Genomic DNA, 16,801 nt, shown 5'->3' with positions numbered 1-16,801 from the left:
CTCTCACACGTAGTATTTTAGAAAATATAAGACATCAATATAAGCCTCCAAAATTAAAAAACGTCAGAGTTTATATTAAGTTACAAAAGGAGTTTAGCATAATTTTGATTGCTAAAACATGTTAACATCTAACTTACATTTTAATATAAACTGTCACTGAACCAACATACTTGGTCATTAAAAGTTTGTCTGAAATTTACCTTTTATGAAATAATTTCAAAATAATTAAATTATGTGCCTTTATAGGATCAATGTGGAAAGTTGCAATTTTCTTTTATATAATATGAATGTTACTGAAAAGGACATTGAAGTAAAATTCAATTTTTACCTCAAATAATATTTTTTAGTTTAAAAATTAAAATAATTTTTAGTTTTATGCCTGAAGTGAAAGATTTTTATGAAACAATTTTTTATTCAGTATTCTGCAAAAATGATGAAAAGACAAAAATGTGCTGAGTATTCAGAACATTGCATGTTACTGTGAATGTGAATCTTAAGTCAAAAGATGTTGCAAAATGATTGTTTAAAATAACTCTAAGGAACACCTACAGCACTGGACAAGAGTAATTAAGCTATATTAGACACTGTTGTTTGGAGAAAGCCTCGTTGAAATACTTTTGCTTAGTTTTCTAACATTTACATAAATGTCACTAGTAAGTACCTTTGAAGATCAGATAAGTTCCTAAATATTTAGCTATGATTAATTTCAGTAATTATTGGTGATTCAACATTAACCTGGAGAAAATATAAAATTGTATGTTCATTTATTATTTTTATGAAAATGATATCTATAGAATTTGGAAATATAAAAATAAATGGTGTTGTCTGACCACCAGCTTTATGATTCTGAATGAGTTTGTTAATTTAGTAAAAATAAATCTAATATCGTTATGTAGTAATGGTTAGGATAAGTGTCTCCTTTTTTGACTATTGCATCCTAGTAAAAATCAAGTAGATATAGGTGTGTTGGTGCAAATTCCATAATGATAGTATGGAAGAGAGAAATAATGTCCTGACTAACATACAAATCATGTAGAAAATAGAATTACAGGTGAGGCAGCTTCTTTCAAAATGGGTCTATTGTGAGAGTGGTTAAAGTTTAATAGTTGGTCTTATGGAGAGTATTTGCAAATATTTTTCCCAGCCCCACAGTACAGATGGCAATCACATGTGCTAAACATTTTACTAAGCCTAACCAGGGTGGTTTGTCCCAAGCATGTTAGCTATCTTTCTATTTTATGAATTTCAAGGAAACATATCAAAATTTAAATGAATGAAAGTCATGCATTTTATTACAGAGATAATCTTAACCAATTCCTATACATAAGACAAAAAAATCTTAAAAGATATGTTCTTACTGTAACTATTAATAGTTAGAACAATGATGTATAATAAACCTCCCACACTGCTCTCATACACCAGTGTGTTGAGATGTCATAATTAAAAACCATCACCTTAGGATACCACAAAAGTATGCCGTAAAGATTTTTAATATGTTTGATACATTAGTTTGCTGGGTCTGTTGTAACAAAGTATCACAAATGGGGTGACTTAAACAATAGCAATTAATTGTCTCACAGTTCTGGAGATGCGAAGTCCAAAATCAAGTTGCTGGTGGGATTGGTTACTTTCGAGGGTTCTGAGGGAAGAATCTGGTCGAGGGTTCTGAGGGAAGAATCTGGTCCAGAACTCTCTCTTTGACTTATAGACAGCCATCTTCTCTTTGTCTGTGTTTCTTCATTGTCCCTCTGTATGTCTGTCTCTGTGTTCAAACGTCCCCTTTTTATAAATACAGCAGTCATGCTGGATTACAGTCCGTTCTAAAGACCTCATTTTAAATTGGTTACCTCTGTAAAGACCATATCTGCAAATAAGGCTACACTCTGAGGTACTGAGGTTTAGGATTCCAACATATCTATTTTTTCATTTTTTCCAGAGACGGGGTCCTGCTAGTTGCCCAGGCTGGAGCACAGTGGCTATTCACAGACCCCATCACAGCACACTGCAGCCTTGAACTTCTGGGCTCAGCCTCCTGAGTAGCCGAGACTCCAGCACATGTCTAGCCCAACATACCTAATTTTTGAAGGGCAGGACACAATTCAACTCATCCCACTTGATTGGAAACTAAAAAATGCTTGGAATATTAAAATTAATCTCTGAGAAGATGAGTACACAGCTGCTTAAGTCCAGACTACCAGCAAAGACCAAGTGAGTAAGGGAATGCAAACATTTCCATGATGAACAATTCTCATAGTGAGAAATTAAAACATGAAAGACCAAGAAATAAACATGGGAATTGGGAGCAAGAAAACTGGTTTGTGGACAGATGTTGAGGTAAAACGTTACATGATTTAGGTGATAAATGTAAGGAAATCTTTAAATTACTGACGCTCTTCTTACTTCAGGACAGGACCTGTGAGTATTCCTGAGGGAATATAAGGATATTCCTCCTCCAGGTACCCTAAGAGCTGAAAATAGTTGGTTTTTCATTTACACATTTTTCTCATGTATTTTCTCTTTACCCAATAAAAATTAGATGAAGAGAAAATATTTTGATTAAGAATGATATGTAATATTTCCAAGAAGAAGCAGGTACATTGAGAAAGTTATAATTTCTAAATATAAACATCCTTTTTAGAAATGATTCTAACCCTGTTTTCGAAGATTGCAGAGCACACACACACACACACATTCACACAGTTTTTGTTAAATGAGGCTATCGAGGCTGTAGCCTAGGGCTTGGCTTGATGTCCAGGACCAGCTGCACAATCTGTGGTGCCCAGTCCAAGTGAAAATGCAGGGCACCTGGTTCATGAATTATTAAGAATGGAAAGACTGAGACAACAGAACATCAAAGCAAGTGTGGGCCCTCCCAAGCATGGGGTCCTGTATGGCTATGAGTCGTGAGACCATGAAGTTGACCCTGAGAGGTATACAGCTCTTCTGTAAGCTCTTACATCTCAGAGAACAATATTCACTCTGCCAGACTTTTCTCATTATATAAGAAGAATATCTTAAAATATAAGAGTTAGACTAACAAATCATTTGAAGACTTAATAAAATTTGAAGCCTAAAGGAAAGGCAAGATGTTACCTCATTTTGCATGCATATAAAAATTTTTACTGTCTTATTATTTGCTTATTGTTGACTCTTTCCTCTTCTCATTTGTGTCCTCATCTCCCCCTTCCCCACGTCTAATCACAATACGGAGTGGAAGCGTGACCTCATGTGCTTGTGTACTTAGGAGAGCATTGGTTATGTTTTCTGTTTTATTTTTAAAGGAGTTAAATCAAGAAAAATAATAAACTTTGTATAGCACTTTACAGAAATGGATTTGCATGCATTACTCATCTTTGCTTTAGTCACTATCAAGAATTTAGATGAAAACGATGTTTCGTGAATAACAATTGTGCCTTTAGAAAGGTTAAATGGGACCTTCTCCTGAGTTAGAGGTAGAAGGCCAGATGGTCTGGGGGAGTTTTTGTTTAACTCTCTACTTCTCATTAAAGACATGATGTTGTGTCAAATTAAGGCACGATTATTTGACCTCTTGAATTCCTGAGAACATGTTCAGTTGGGGAGAAACCTCTTGGGTCTCAGTCAGCCCTTGAGTCACCATGCATCTGTTTGCCCTGGGATCTCCCCTAAGTTGCTGCTCTTATTGGCAGCTGTTCCTTGGGCTTTGGAAAGACCTCTGTCCTTTCTGTGATGTGCATCACTTTCCCAGGACTTGTGCCTATTCAGCAGACACAGGGAAGTCCCTGGAAGAAGAGATGAAGAGCCAGGCTCACAAGTCTTCCTTAGCCCCCACCAAGGGTCATGGGGAACAAAAAGGACTGATGTGCTTTACAGTCAGTAAATTTTGATAAGACCATTTGATAGGAGATATTTCTGTTTGTATAATATGAGATCAGTAGTATTTATGACTTCAGAAAAGCAGGGTAGTTTCTTATATTTCATGTGGAATGATATGAAAGATAATTTCTCTCAAATGTTTACTCTGTAGGATTGCATTTCTAGAAAGATCGTGTCTTGGGGAGGAAAACAGAGGAGACTGCTCCCCTTATAAAAAGGATGTTTGGATCCCTTTACTTTCTCCCTCAAACTACTGATAATTGACAAGTGACCCACAGGCATTATTTTGAAGAGCAGGAATGTGTGACTTCTTTGACCTGTTGCTTGCTGTAGGTGGCATCATTTTCTAGCAGTGTTCTCTGGGCTTTATTTAATTTTGTCATTGAACAAATAAAATTAATATTATTTGTTCTACATGGATCAAATTATAGAATGTGTATGAAAATAACAAACCCTAATCTCTATTATAAGATCATTGTATTTTGATGCATATACCTAAATATTGTCAACAACGTATAATACCCATCTCAATGCAAAGAGAAATATTAAAATATTTTCTATTCTATGCTGACTTTGGCCCAGAACTTCCAGCACTTATTTCTCTACCAGGCTGCCTTTAACAGCTGAAGATTCTAGAAGCATCACTGATCACACATTTGTAACAGCCATTCCTGTTATCTTCAGAATGTGAAACAGAGTTACACCTGGCAAGACTCAAAGTCCTGACTAAACAACTTCCACCTCCCAAATTTACTCTAGAGCACAATATTTTATCATAAAAACAAATCAACTTTTAGGCCAGGCACAGTGTCTCACGCCTGTAATTCCAGCCCTTTGAGTGGCTGAGGGGGGGCCAATGACTTGAGCCCAGGAGTTCACGATCAGCCCCGGCAACATGGCAAAACTTTGTCTCTACAACAAAACAGAACAAAAACAAAAATTAGCTGGGCATGGTGGCACACACCTGTAGTCCCAGCTACTCCGGAGGTTGAGGTAGGAGAATTGCTAGAAAGCTGGAGGTCAAGGCTGCAGTGAGCCAGGATCACATCGCCGCACTTCAGCCTGGGAAACAGAGTGAGACCCTGTCAAAAAAAAAAAAAATCTACTTTTAAGATCATTTTTCCTAAGCTGCAAAACAATGTGGCTATGTTGCACAAATAGCAAAGGCTATCGTAAAAATAATCATTAATCCACAAGTCTAAAGTTATATAGAAATTAAATCCTAACATGTTCTGGACATTGACTTAAAAGTATCTTCACAGAGATGGTTTAAATTTTACGAATTGCAAATGTAATGTTGGCTTAGCTCCCAGGATTTAGATTTGTCACTCATGTCTGCAGAACACATGCTCTGAGAAATAAAAGAAGGTTGGGTAACTTGAGTTCAGTTAAATTAAACTTCCTTTGAAATTTTCAAAAAGGGCAATTATCTGAAGTAACGATGTTGAAATATTTGCACCCTAGTGCTTTATGACAATTCCTACAGTATGTTTCTTTACAATGCTATTTAAAAGTTCTTTATTGTTAACACTGAGTCATGCAACTCTTTACATTTCCTCTAATTCAATCTGTCATATTTAGACATGTGGCAATGTTTAAGATTTCAACTCCCCGATAACAAGCTTATGAGCATTGTTGCAAAAAATAAAATCCACAAAAGCCTGAGAAAAGACACATACATGATGTATTCAGGCGATATAAAAAAGCAATTACCCTTTGAGAACTGGAGAGTGATTGAAAACATACTTGTGATGATACGAGATGCTAAGTAAAACATGGCTCATGCTTGGAGTTTTCTGAATCTTTGGAAGCAGATCAGGATTGTTGGAATATAAGGCAGCTGTCATCTGTCTGCCTGCCTTGGTCAGTGGCTTCTCTTAAGATCTCACAGCAAAGCAAGAAGGACTTATTTTCAACCTCTCATTTCATGAATTCTTCTTTTACCAAAACAGGACCAGAAAACCGGAGAGTGATATATCTGTCGAGAATAGCTAACAGGTCACTTATGTGCTTTTTAGGATGATCACTAGCTGCTAGCTGTGTCAACTTAAAATAAATGGTTAACGTGCATATGGGCATATGCAGTAAAAGTAGAAGGAACAACATGCACAGAATAGTCTTTGGTGGGTAAATTGCCTTGCTGGTTATTTTTAAAAATGGAAAAAAATGGTACTCTTTGTCAGCTTTTTACACACATGTTTTGAAGTTTAACACCACCGGAGGATGAGAGATCCCCTTTGTTGGTGGAACACCCGTTGGATTTAGCTCCTTGAGAACTTCCGAATTCGAAGCCTGGTTTGCCACCAACATGGCCTGACAGTATCAGAAGCAGTCACAACATGTGGCACCGATAGTGGCTGCTTTCTCAAAATGTGACTCCGTGAGCCTTGCTTTCAGTTGAAATATTCTCAACCCACTGATATGTGCTTTGAGTTTTTTGTAATTAAAATTATTTTTAAAAGCTCTTTGTCTCTATTTTGGGGCATTGATAAGATATCCACCCCAAATTAATTTGATTGGAGTCATAGGTATATCATCACATGACTACAAATAAGTAATCAGACTAATTAGAAACTTTTGGCCGGGTGCTGTGGCTCATGCCTGCTATCCTAGCACTTTGGGAGGCTGAGTTGGGTGGATCACAAGGTCAGGAGTTCGAGACCAGCCTGACCAAGATGGTGAAACCCCATCTCTACTAAAAATACAAAATCAGCCAGGTGTGTTGGTGTGTGCCTGTAATCCCAGCTACTCAGGAGGCTGAGGCAGAATTGCTTGAACCCAGGAGGCGGAGGTTGCAGTGAGCCAAGATTGCGCCACTGCACTCCAGCCTGGGTGACAAAGAAAAAAAGAAAAGAAAAAGAAAAATGTTCTCCAAGATTCAGGGCTAAAAGAGAAATTTGGTTTAACATTTAATGACTTAAACAATTGCATCACACTCTACTTAGGGAAAGACAGTAAACAGCTACCTAGTTTATTGAGTGTTTGGTCAACATTGGGTTTACATGTATCATTGCACTTAATTCTTCCAAATTCCCTGATGGGAAATTATTATCATACCTATTTTATAGGTGAGAAATGGAGGATCTGAATGATTATGTAACTCTCCTAAGTTAATTTTTATAAGTGATAGATCCAAAATTTTGATTCATGGCTGGCTGACATCAAAGAACAGGGGTCACCAAAAACGGAGTCTGTCTGTATCAGAATCCCCTAAACAAGAAGATTTCTGGGTTACTTCCATTCTAATTCAGTTGATCTTGGGTTAGAGAGGGGATGAAAGAGTAAGAAATTTGTGTCTCCTCAAAGCTCAGCAAGATATTCTACTACTTATTTAGGCTTGGAAACCACTGACCCATATGTGGAAAAGAGAAGCTATGCCTATTCCAGCACACTATTTAGGTGTCAAGCCAGCAAGAGGACTACCCTTCCAATAGATATGACCATTTTGAAGATGTAAAATTATGAAACACTGAGATGATTTAACATTCTTACTTTATAATGAATTTCTTTTCTTCTGGTTCTAGTTCACCATGCCTATGAAAACATGTCTGCCCAGGTAGCTCCTCTACTGGGAAAGAATATATTGACCTGCTAATTTAGACACTTCAGCCCTTTCATTAAGGATTAACACAGTGTTCTCTGTGAGTGGTGGTTATTGTGAATCCCCAGCTTCCAGACAATGTGTCTGGACTTCAAGTTTGAAGGCTGGACCCTGGACCTTAAGGCATCCAAACAAGCAAATGTCATCCTGAATGAGTGTTTAGCAGCAGCCTTCTCTGGGTGATGGACACACCCTGCTCTCAGAAGGCATAGCAAGGCTTCCCCTCCTCCCTGAAGCTGCTTGGTGTTAGAATTTGGTGGGGAAAAGGATCATTCACCTAGTGCCAACAAATGAAAATGAAATAAAATTTTTACAGATTGGTAGATGATCAATAAATTGGGTAGTCTTCCCTCAAATATAGTAAATTACAATTTATTAACTTTCTGCTTACTAAAATCCAATTTCATTTTAGCCTGAGATATTCCCAGAGGATTCTGACAGAGGTCTTGAATGCAGAGACATAGGTTTAGAGACAAGTTCTAAGTTGTTTGTGACGGTCGGTCAATCATACGAAGTATATGTGCTTTGTTAGTTAAACTCTGAGATGATATTATTTTCTATACTGGGCAGGGATTTTCTCACCCAAGGCCTCCTACACTTAAAAAAAAAAAGGTGGGTTATATTAATGATTTGAGAATATTTGCCTTAACACTGAGACAAAAAGTTTTACAAAGTTAAGTTTGTAGGAATTTTTACAATATTAAATTTTAGTTGAACAACAGACTAGAAAGATAATATTAGAAACTGTACTTTACAATAGTATTTATTAGGGTGATAATGTGAACTGTGTTATCGCTTATCTTTGGTAAAATCACATAGGTATGCTTTGGTGTTGGTGATAATAAGATAATCTCAAAACCAGGTTAAACATTCTCAAGTGTAGAAATCCGTTAAATCCTTACAGCAAGGCAAATGTTTGAAGAGTAAAATAGAAACCATTCGCTTATTATTTTCAATTGATGGCTTCCACTACAGGGAGTTGGAATGAGCAGGAGATTCACAGGAAGCTATTTCCTTACCTGAAACACCTGCTTAGGAATTTACCTGGGACCAGAATATGGAGCAAGGCCAGGAGTTGGGCCCAGCGCCCCCTTACCTGTGATCCTTCCTTGCATTCTTCCTTTTTTAGCAACACCTTTGATTTTGGAGCTGGTGAGGATGAAGGAGCAGGGCTGCAGGAGTGAGAAGTTGAACCTTAACAACTTTCATCAGGAGCTGGACTGAATGCCAATCACCAAATCGCCTCCAATGTTCCTATTTGAATGAAGACATTTTTGGATGGAAAGTATTTTTACTCTGAGCCAAACTTCTACCTATTTTTTCAAAGTAAATCTATGTAGTTTATAGACTTTTGAAGTCTATATACAGGCAGAGCATGGTGGCTCAGGCCTGGAATCCCAGCACTTTGGAAAGCCGAAGCAGGCAGATCACTTGAGGTCAGGAGTTTGAGACCAACATGGCCAACATGGTGAGACCCCACGTCTACTAAAAATAAAAAATTAGCAGAGCATGCTGGTGCGTGCCTGTAATCCCAGCTACTCAGGAGGCTGGGGCAGGAGAATCACTTGAACCCCTGGAGGTGAGGTTGCAGTGAGTGGGGATCACGCCACTGAACTCTGCCCTGGGTGACAGAGCAAAACTCTGTTTCGAATAGGGGAGGGAAGGGGAGGGGAGGGGAGGGAAGGGGAGGGGAGGGGAGGGAAGGGGAGGGGAGGGGAGGGGAGGGGAGGGGAGGGGAGGGGAGGGAAGGGAAGGGAAGGGAAGGGAAGGGAAAGGAAGGGAAGGAAAGGGAAGGGAAATGTTGGAAGAGTAAAATAGAAACCAATTACATGTTATTTTAAATTGATTTGCCTTTATTTAACAATAAAATGTCGTATCTAGACTCACATTGTATGGTTCATGTCCCTCAGTACTAAAGGGTCTGCATATTATTAGACTAAGCTTTTTAAATTTAATTTGCTGATGAACTGTATTCTTTTAACATCCCAAAATCCAGGAAGCACGGTATTTTAAAAAATGGTTGGCAAACTATGACTAAGGGAGCCAAATCCCTGCTGTGGCCTATTTTTGTAAATAAAGTTTTATTAGAACACAGCTACACCCATTTATGCAGTATTGCTTCTGGTGACTTTTTTTTTTTTTTTTAATTAATTTATTATTATTATACTTTAAGTTGTAGGGTACATGTGCATAACGTGCAGGTTTGTTACATATGTATACTTGTGCCATGTTGCTGTGCTGCACCAATCAACTCGTCATTTACATCAGGTATAACTCCCAATGCAATCCCTCCCCGCTCCCCGCTCCCCATGATATGCCCCGGTGTGTGATGTTCCCCTTCCTGAGTCCAGGTGATCTCATTGTTCAGTTCCCACCTATGAGTGAGGACATGCGGTGTTTGGTTTTCTGTTCTTGTGATAGTTTGCTAAGAATGATGGTTTCCAGCTGCATCCATGTCCCTACAAAGGACACAAACTCATCCTTTTTGATGGCTGCATAGTATTCCATGGTGTATATGTGCCACATTTTCTTAATCCAATCTGTCACTGATGGACATTTGGGTTGATTCCAAGTCTTTGCTATTGTGAAGAGTGCTGCAATAAACATACGTGTGCATGTGTCTTTATAGCAGCATAATTTATAATCCTTTCGGTATATACCCAGTAATGGGATGGCTGGGTCATATGGTACATCTAGTTCTAGATCTTTGAGGAATCGCCATACTGTTTTCCATAATGGTTGAACTAGTTTACAATCCCACCAACAGTGTAAAAGTGTTCCTATTTCTCCACATCCTCTCCAGCACCTGTTGTTTCCTGACTTTTTAATGATCGCCATTCTAACTGGTGTGAGATGGTATCTCATTGTGGTTTTGATTTGCATTTCTCTGATGCCCAGTGATGATGAGCATTTTTTCATGTGTCTGTTGGCTGTATGAATGTCTTCTTTTGAGAAATGCCTGTTCATATCCTTTGCCCACTTTTTGATGGGGTTGTTTGTTTTTTTCTTGTAAATTTGTTTGAGTTCTTTGTAGGTTCTGGATATTAGCCCTTTGTCAGATGAGTAGATTGCAAAAATTTTCTCCCATTCTGTAGGTTGCTTGTTCACTCTGATGGTAGTTTCTTTTGCTGTGCAGAAGCTCTTTAGTTTAATGAGATCCCATTTGTCAATTTTGGCTTTTGCTGCCGTTGCTTTTGGTGTTTTAGACATGAAGTCTTTGCCCATGCCTATGTCCTGAATGGTACTACCTAGGTTTTCCTCTAGGATTTTTATGGTATTAGGTCTAACATTTAAGTCTCTAATCCATCTTGAATTAATTTTCATATAAGGAGTAAGGAAAGGATCCAGTTTCAGCTTTCTACTTATGGCTAGCCAATTTTCCCAGCACCATTTATTAAATAGGGAATCCTTTCCCCATTTCTTGTTTCTCTCAGGTTTGTCAAAGATCAGATGGCTGTAGATGTGTGGTATTATTTCTGAGGACTCTGTTCTGTTCCATTGGTCTATATCTCTGTTTTGGTACCAGTACCATGCTGTTTTGGTTACTGTAGCCTTGTAGTATAGTTTGAAGTCAGGTAGCGTGATGCCTCCAGCTTTGTTCTTTTGACTTAGGATTGTCTTGGAGATGCGGGCTCTTTTTTGGTTCCATATGAACTTTAAAGCAGTTTTTTCCAATTCTGTGAAGAAACTCATTGGTAGCTTGATGGGGATGGCATTGAATCTATAAATTACCTTGGGCAGTATGGCCATTTTCACGATATTGATTCTTCCTATCCATGAGCATGGTATGTTCTTCCATTTGTTTGTGTCCTCTTTTATTTCACTGAGCAGTGGTTTGTAGTTCTCCTTGAAGAGGTCCTTTACATCCCTTGTAAGTTGGATTCCTAGGTATTTTATTCTCTTTGAAGCAATTGTGAATGGAAGTTCATTCCTGATTTGGCTCTCTGTTTGTCTGTTACTGGTGTATAAGAATGCTTGTGATTTTTGCACATTAATTTTGTATCCTGAGACTTTGCTGAAGTTGCTTATCAGCTTAAGGAGATTTTGGGCTGAGACAATGGGGTTTTCTAAATATACAATCATGTCATCTGCAAACAGGGACAATTTGACTTCTTCTTTTCCTAACTGAATACCCTTGATTTCTTTCACTTGCCTAATTGCCCTAGCCAGAACTTCCAACACTATGTTGAATAGGAGTGGTGAGAGAGGGCATCCCTGTCTTGTGCCAGTTTTCAAAGGGAATTTTTCCAGTTTTTGCCCATTCAGTATGATATTGGCTGTGGGTTTGTCATAAATAGCTCTTATTATTTTGAGATACGTTCCATCAATACCGAATTTATTGAGCGTTTTTAGCATGAAGGGCTGTTGAATTTTGTCAAAAGCCTTTTCTGCATCTATTGAGATAATCCTGTGGTTCTTGTCTTTGGTTCTGTTTATATGCTGGATTATGTTTATTGATTTGTGAATGTTGAACCAGCCTTGCATCCCAGGGATGAAGCCCACTTGATCATGGTGGATAAGCTTTTTGATGTGTTGCTGAATCCAGTTTGCCAGTATTTTATTGAGGATTTTTGCATCGATATTCATCAGGGATATTGGTCTAAAATTCTCTTTTTTTGTTGTGTCTCTGCCAGGCTTTGGTAGCAGGATGATGTTGGCCTCATAAAATGAGTTAGGGAGGATTCCCTCTTTTTCTATTGATTGGAATAGTTTCAGAAGGAATGGTACCAGCTCCTCCTTGTACCTCTGGTAGAATTCAGCTGTGAATCCATCTGGTCCTGGACTTTTTTTGGTTGGTAGGATATTAATTATTGCCTCAATTTCAGAGCCTGCTATTGGTCTATTCAGGGATTCAACTTCTTCCTGGTTTAGTCTTGGAAGAGTGTAAGTGTCCAGGAAATTATCCATTTCTTCTAGATTTTCCAGTTTATTTGCGTAGAGGTGTTTATAGTATTCTCTGATGGTAGTTTGTATTTCTGTGGGGTCGGTGGTGATATCCCCTTTATCATTTTTAATTGCGTCGATTTGATTCTTCTCTCTTTTCTTCTTTATTAGTCTTGCTAGTGGTCTGTCAATTTTGTTGATCTTTTCAAAAAACCAACTCCTGGATTCATTGATTTTTTGGAGAGTTTTTTGTGTCTCTATCTCCTTCAGTTCTGCTCTGATCTTAGTTATTTCTTGCCTTCTGCTAGCTTTCGAATGTGTTTGCTCTTGCTTCTCTAGTTCTTTTAATTGTTATGTTAGAGTGTCAATTTTAGATCTTTCCTGCTTTCTCTTGTGGGCATTTAGTGCTATAAGTTTCCCTCTACAAACTGCTTTAAATGTGTCCCAAAGATTCTGGTATGTTGTATCTTTGTTCTCATTGGTTTCAAAGAACATCTTTATTTCTGCCTTCATTTCGTTATGTACCCAGTAGTCATTCAGGAGCAGGTTGTTCAGTTTCCATGTAGTTGAGCGGTTTTGATTGAGTTTCTTAGTCCTGAGTTCTAGTTTGATTGCACTGTGGTCTGAGAGACAGTTTGTTATAATTTCTGTTCTTGTACATTTGCTGAGGAGTGCTTACTTCCAATTACGTGGTCGATTTTGGAGTAAGTACAATGTGGTGCTGAGAAGAATGTATATTCTGTTGATTTGGGGTGGAGAGTTCTATAGATGTCTATTAGGTCTGCTTGCTGCAGAGATGAGTTCAATTCCTGGATATCCTTGTTAACTTTCTGTCTCGTTGATCTGTCTAATGTTGACAGTGGAGTGTTGAAGTCTCCCATTATAATTGTATGGGAGTCTAAGTCTCTTTGTAAGTCTCTAAGGACTTGCTTTATGAATCTGGGTGCTCCTGTATTGGGTGCATATATATTTAGGATAGTTAGCTCTTCCTGTTGAATTGATCCCTTTACCATTATGTAATGGCCTTCTTTGTCTCTTTTGATCTTTGATGGTTTAAAGTCTGTTTTATCAGAGACTAGTATTGCAACTCCCGCTTTTTTTTGTTCTCCATTTGCTTGGTAAATCTTCCTCCATCCCTTTATTTTGAGCCTATGTATGTCTCTGCGTGTGAGATGGGTCTCCTGAATACAGCAGACTGATGGGTCTTGACTCTTTATCCAGTTTGCCAGTCTGTGTCTTTTAATTGGAGCATTTAGTCCATTTACATTTAAGGTTAAGATTGTTATGTGTGAACTTGATCCTGCCATTATGATATTAAGTGGTTATTTTGCTCGTTAGTTGATGCAGTTTCTTCCTAGCCTCAATGGTCTTTACATTTTGGCATGTTTTTGCAATGGCTGGGACCGGTTGTTCCTTTCCATGTTTAGTGCTTCCTTCAGGGTCTCTTGTAAGGAAGGCCTAGTGGTGACAAAATCTCTAAGCATTTGCTTATCTGTAAAGGATTTTATTTCTCCTTCACCTATGAAACTTAGTTTGGCTGGATATGAAATTCTGGGTTGAAAATTCTTTTCTTTAAGAATGTTGAATATTGGCCCCCACTCTCTTCTGGCTTGTAGAGTTTCTGCCGAGAGATCTGCTGTTAGTCTGATGGGCTTCCCTTTGTGGGTAACCCGACCTTTCTCTCTGGCTGCCCTTAAGATTTTTTCCTTCATTTCAACTTTGGTGAATCTGGCAATTATGTGTCTTGGAGTTGCTCTTCTCGAGGAGTATCTTTGTGGCGTTCTCTGTATTTTCTGGATTTGAATGTTGGCCTGCCCTACTAGGTTGGGGAAGTTCTCCTGGATGATATCCTGAAGAGTGTTTTCCAAGTTGGTTCCATTTTCCCCCTCACTTTCAGGCACCCCAATCAGACGTAGATTTGGTCTTTTTACATAATCCCATACTTCTTGCAGGCTTTGTTCATTTCTTTTTCTTCTTTTTTCTTTTGGTTTCTCTTCTCGCTTCATTTCATTCATTTGATCCTCAATCGCAGATACTCTTTCTTCCAGTTGATCGAGTCGGTTACTCAAGCTTGTGCATTTGTCACGTATTTCTCGTGTCATGGTTTTCATCTCTTTCATTTCATTTATGACCTTCTCTGCATTAATTACTCTAGCCATCAATTCTTCCACTTTTTTTTCAAGATTTTTAGTTTCTTTGCGCTGGGTATGTAATTCCTCCTTTAGCTCTGAGAAATTTGATGGACTGAAGCCTTCTTCTCTCATCTCGTCAAAGTCATTCTCCGTCCAGCTTTGATCCGTTGCTGGTGATGAGCTGCGCTCCTGTGCCGGGGGAGATGCGCTCTTATTTTTTGAATTTCCAGCTTTTCTGCCCTGCTTTTTCCCCATCTTTGTGGTTTTATTTGCCTCTGGTCTTTGATGATGGTGATGTACTGATGGGGTTTTGGTGTAGGTGTCCTTCCTGTTTGATAGTCTTCCTTCTAACAGTCAGGACCCTCAGCTGTAGGTCTGTTGGAGATTGCTTGAGGTCCACTCCAGACCCTGTTTGCCTGGGTATCAGCAGCAGAGGCTGCAGAAGATAGAATATTTCTGAACAGCGAGTGTACCTGTCTGATTCTTGCTTTGGAAGCTTCCTCTCAGGGGTGTACTCCACCCTGTGAGGTGTGGGGTGTTAGACTGCCCCTAGTGGGGGATGTCTCCCAGTTAGGCTACTCAGGGGTCAGGGACCCACTTGAGCAGGGAGTCTGTCCCTTCTCTGATCTCAACCTCCGTGTTAGGAGATCCAGTGCTCTCTTCAAAGGTGTCAGACAGAGTCGTTTGCGTCTGCAGAGGTTTAGGCTGTGTTTGTTATTGCCCTGTCCCCAGAGGTGGAGTCTTAGAGACAGGCAGGTTTCCTTGAGCTGCTGTGAGCTCCACCCAGTTCGAGCTTCCCAGCAGCTTTGTTTACCTACTTAATCCTCAGCAATGGCGGGCGCCCCTCCCCCAGCCTCGCTGCTGCCTTGCCGGTAGATCACAGACTGCTGTGCTAGCTATGAGGGAGGCTCCGTGGGTGTGGTACCCTCCCGGCCAGGTGTGGGATATGATCTCCTGGTGTGCCTGTTGGCTTAAAGCGCAGTATTGGGGTGGGAGTTACCCGATTTTCCAGGTGTTGTGTGTCTCAGTTCCCCTGGCTAGGAAAAGGGATTCCCTTCCCCCTTGTGCTTCCCAGGTGAGGCAATCCTCGCCCTGCTTCAGCTCTCGCTGGTCCGGCTGCAGCAGCAGACCAGCATCGATCGTCCGGCACTCCCCAGTGAGATGAACCCAGTACCTCAGTTGAAAATGCAGAAATCACCGGTCTTCTGTGTCGCTCGCGCTGGGAGTTGGAGACTGGAGCTGTTCCTATTCAGCCATCTTGCTCCGCTTTTTTTTTTTTTTTTTTTGGCCCTCATGAAGCTTACAATTTATTTTTTATTTTTATTATTTGTTTATTTTTATTTTTATTTCAATAGCTTTTGGAGTACAGTGGTTTTTTGTTGTTATCTGGATGAGTTATATAGTGATGAATTTTGAGATTCTGGTGCACCCATCACCTGAGTAGCATATATTGTACCTAATGTGTAGTTTTTTATCCTTAGCCTCCCTCCCACCTTCTCCCTCTAAGTCTCTAAAGTCCATTATATCACTCTGTGTGCCTCTACATTCTCACAGCTTAACTCCCACTTATAAGTGAGAATATACAACTTTTGGTTTTCTACTTCTGTGTTATTTCACTTAGAAAAATGGCCTCCAACTCGATCCAAGTTGCTGCAAAAGACATTATTTCATTTGTTTCAGTGGCTGCATAGTATTCCATGGTATATATATAGGTTATCGTGACTTTTATGCTACAATGGCAGAGTTGTGAGGATTTGGCAGAAACCGTATGACCCACAAAGCTAGTTTCTATTTGGCCCTTTCCAGAAAACATTTGCTGACTCCTAATATAAAGCAATGCTCCAGAAACTGAAGTACAAAAAGATTTCCTTTCCATTAAATTTTCCACATTCTTTCTTATCCCCTTTAACATAAGCTGAAAATAGCACAGCAAGAAATTATTGAGGGCTCTGAAACCCAAGGGGTTCAAAAAAACAAAACAACCAAACAGCATTTTATTTTACTTATTTATTTTTATTTGTATTTTTTGAGATGGAGTCTCACTCTGTTGCCCAGGCTGGAGTGCAGTGGCACGATCTTGGCTCACTGCAAGCTCTGCCTCCTGGATTCAAGTGATTCTCCTGCCTCAGCCTCCCGGATAGCTGGGACTACAGGTGCCTGCCACCATGCCCAGCTTTTCTTTTTGTTTGTTTTTTGTATTTTTAGTAGAGACGGGGTTTCACCATGTTAGCCAGGATGGTCTCAATCTTCTGACCTCATGATCTGCTGGCCTTGGCCTCCCAAAGTGCTGGTATACAGGTGTGAGCCACCATGCCCGGCCACCAACCAA

This window comes from Macaca fascicularis, chromosome 6 (assembly GCF_037993035.2).
Source record: "Macaca fascicularis isolate 582-1 chromosome 6, T2T-MFA8v1.1".
NCBI classification, from domain to species: domain Eukaryota; kingdom Metazoa; phylum Chordata; class Mammalia; order Primates; family Cercopithecidae; genus Macaca; species Macaca fascicularis.
This window is presented reverse-complemented; position numbering follows the sequence as displayed.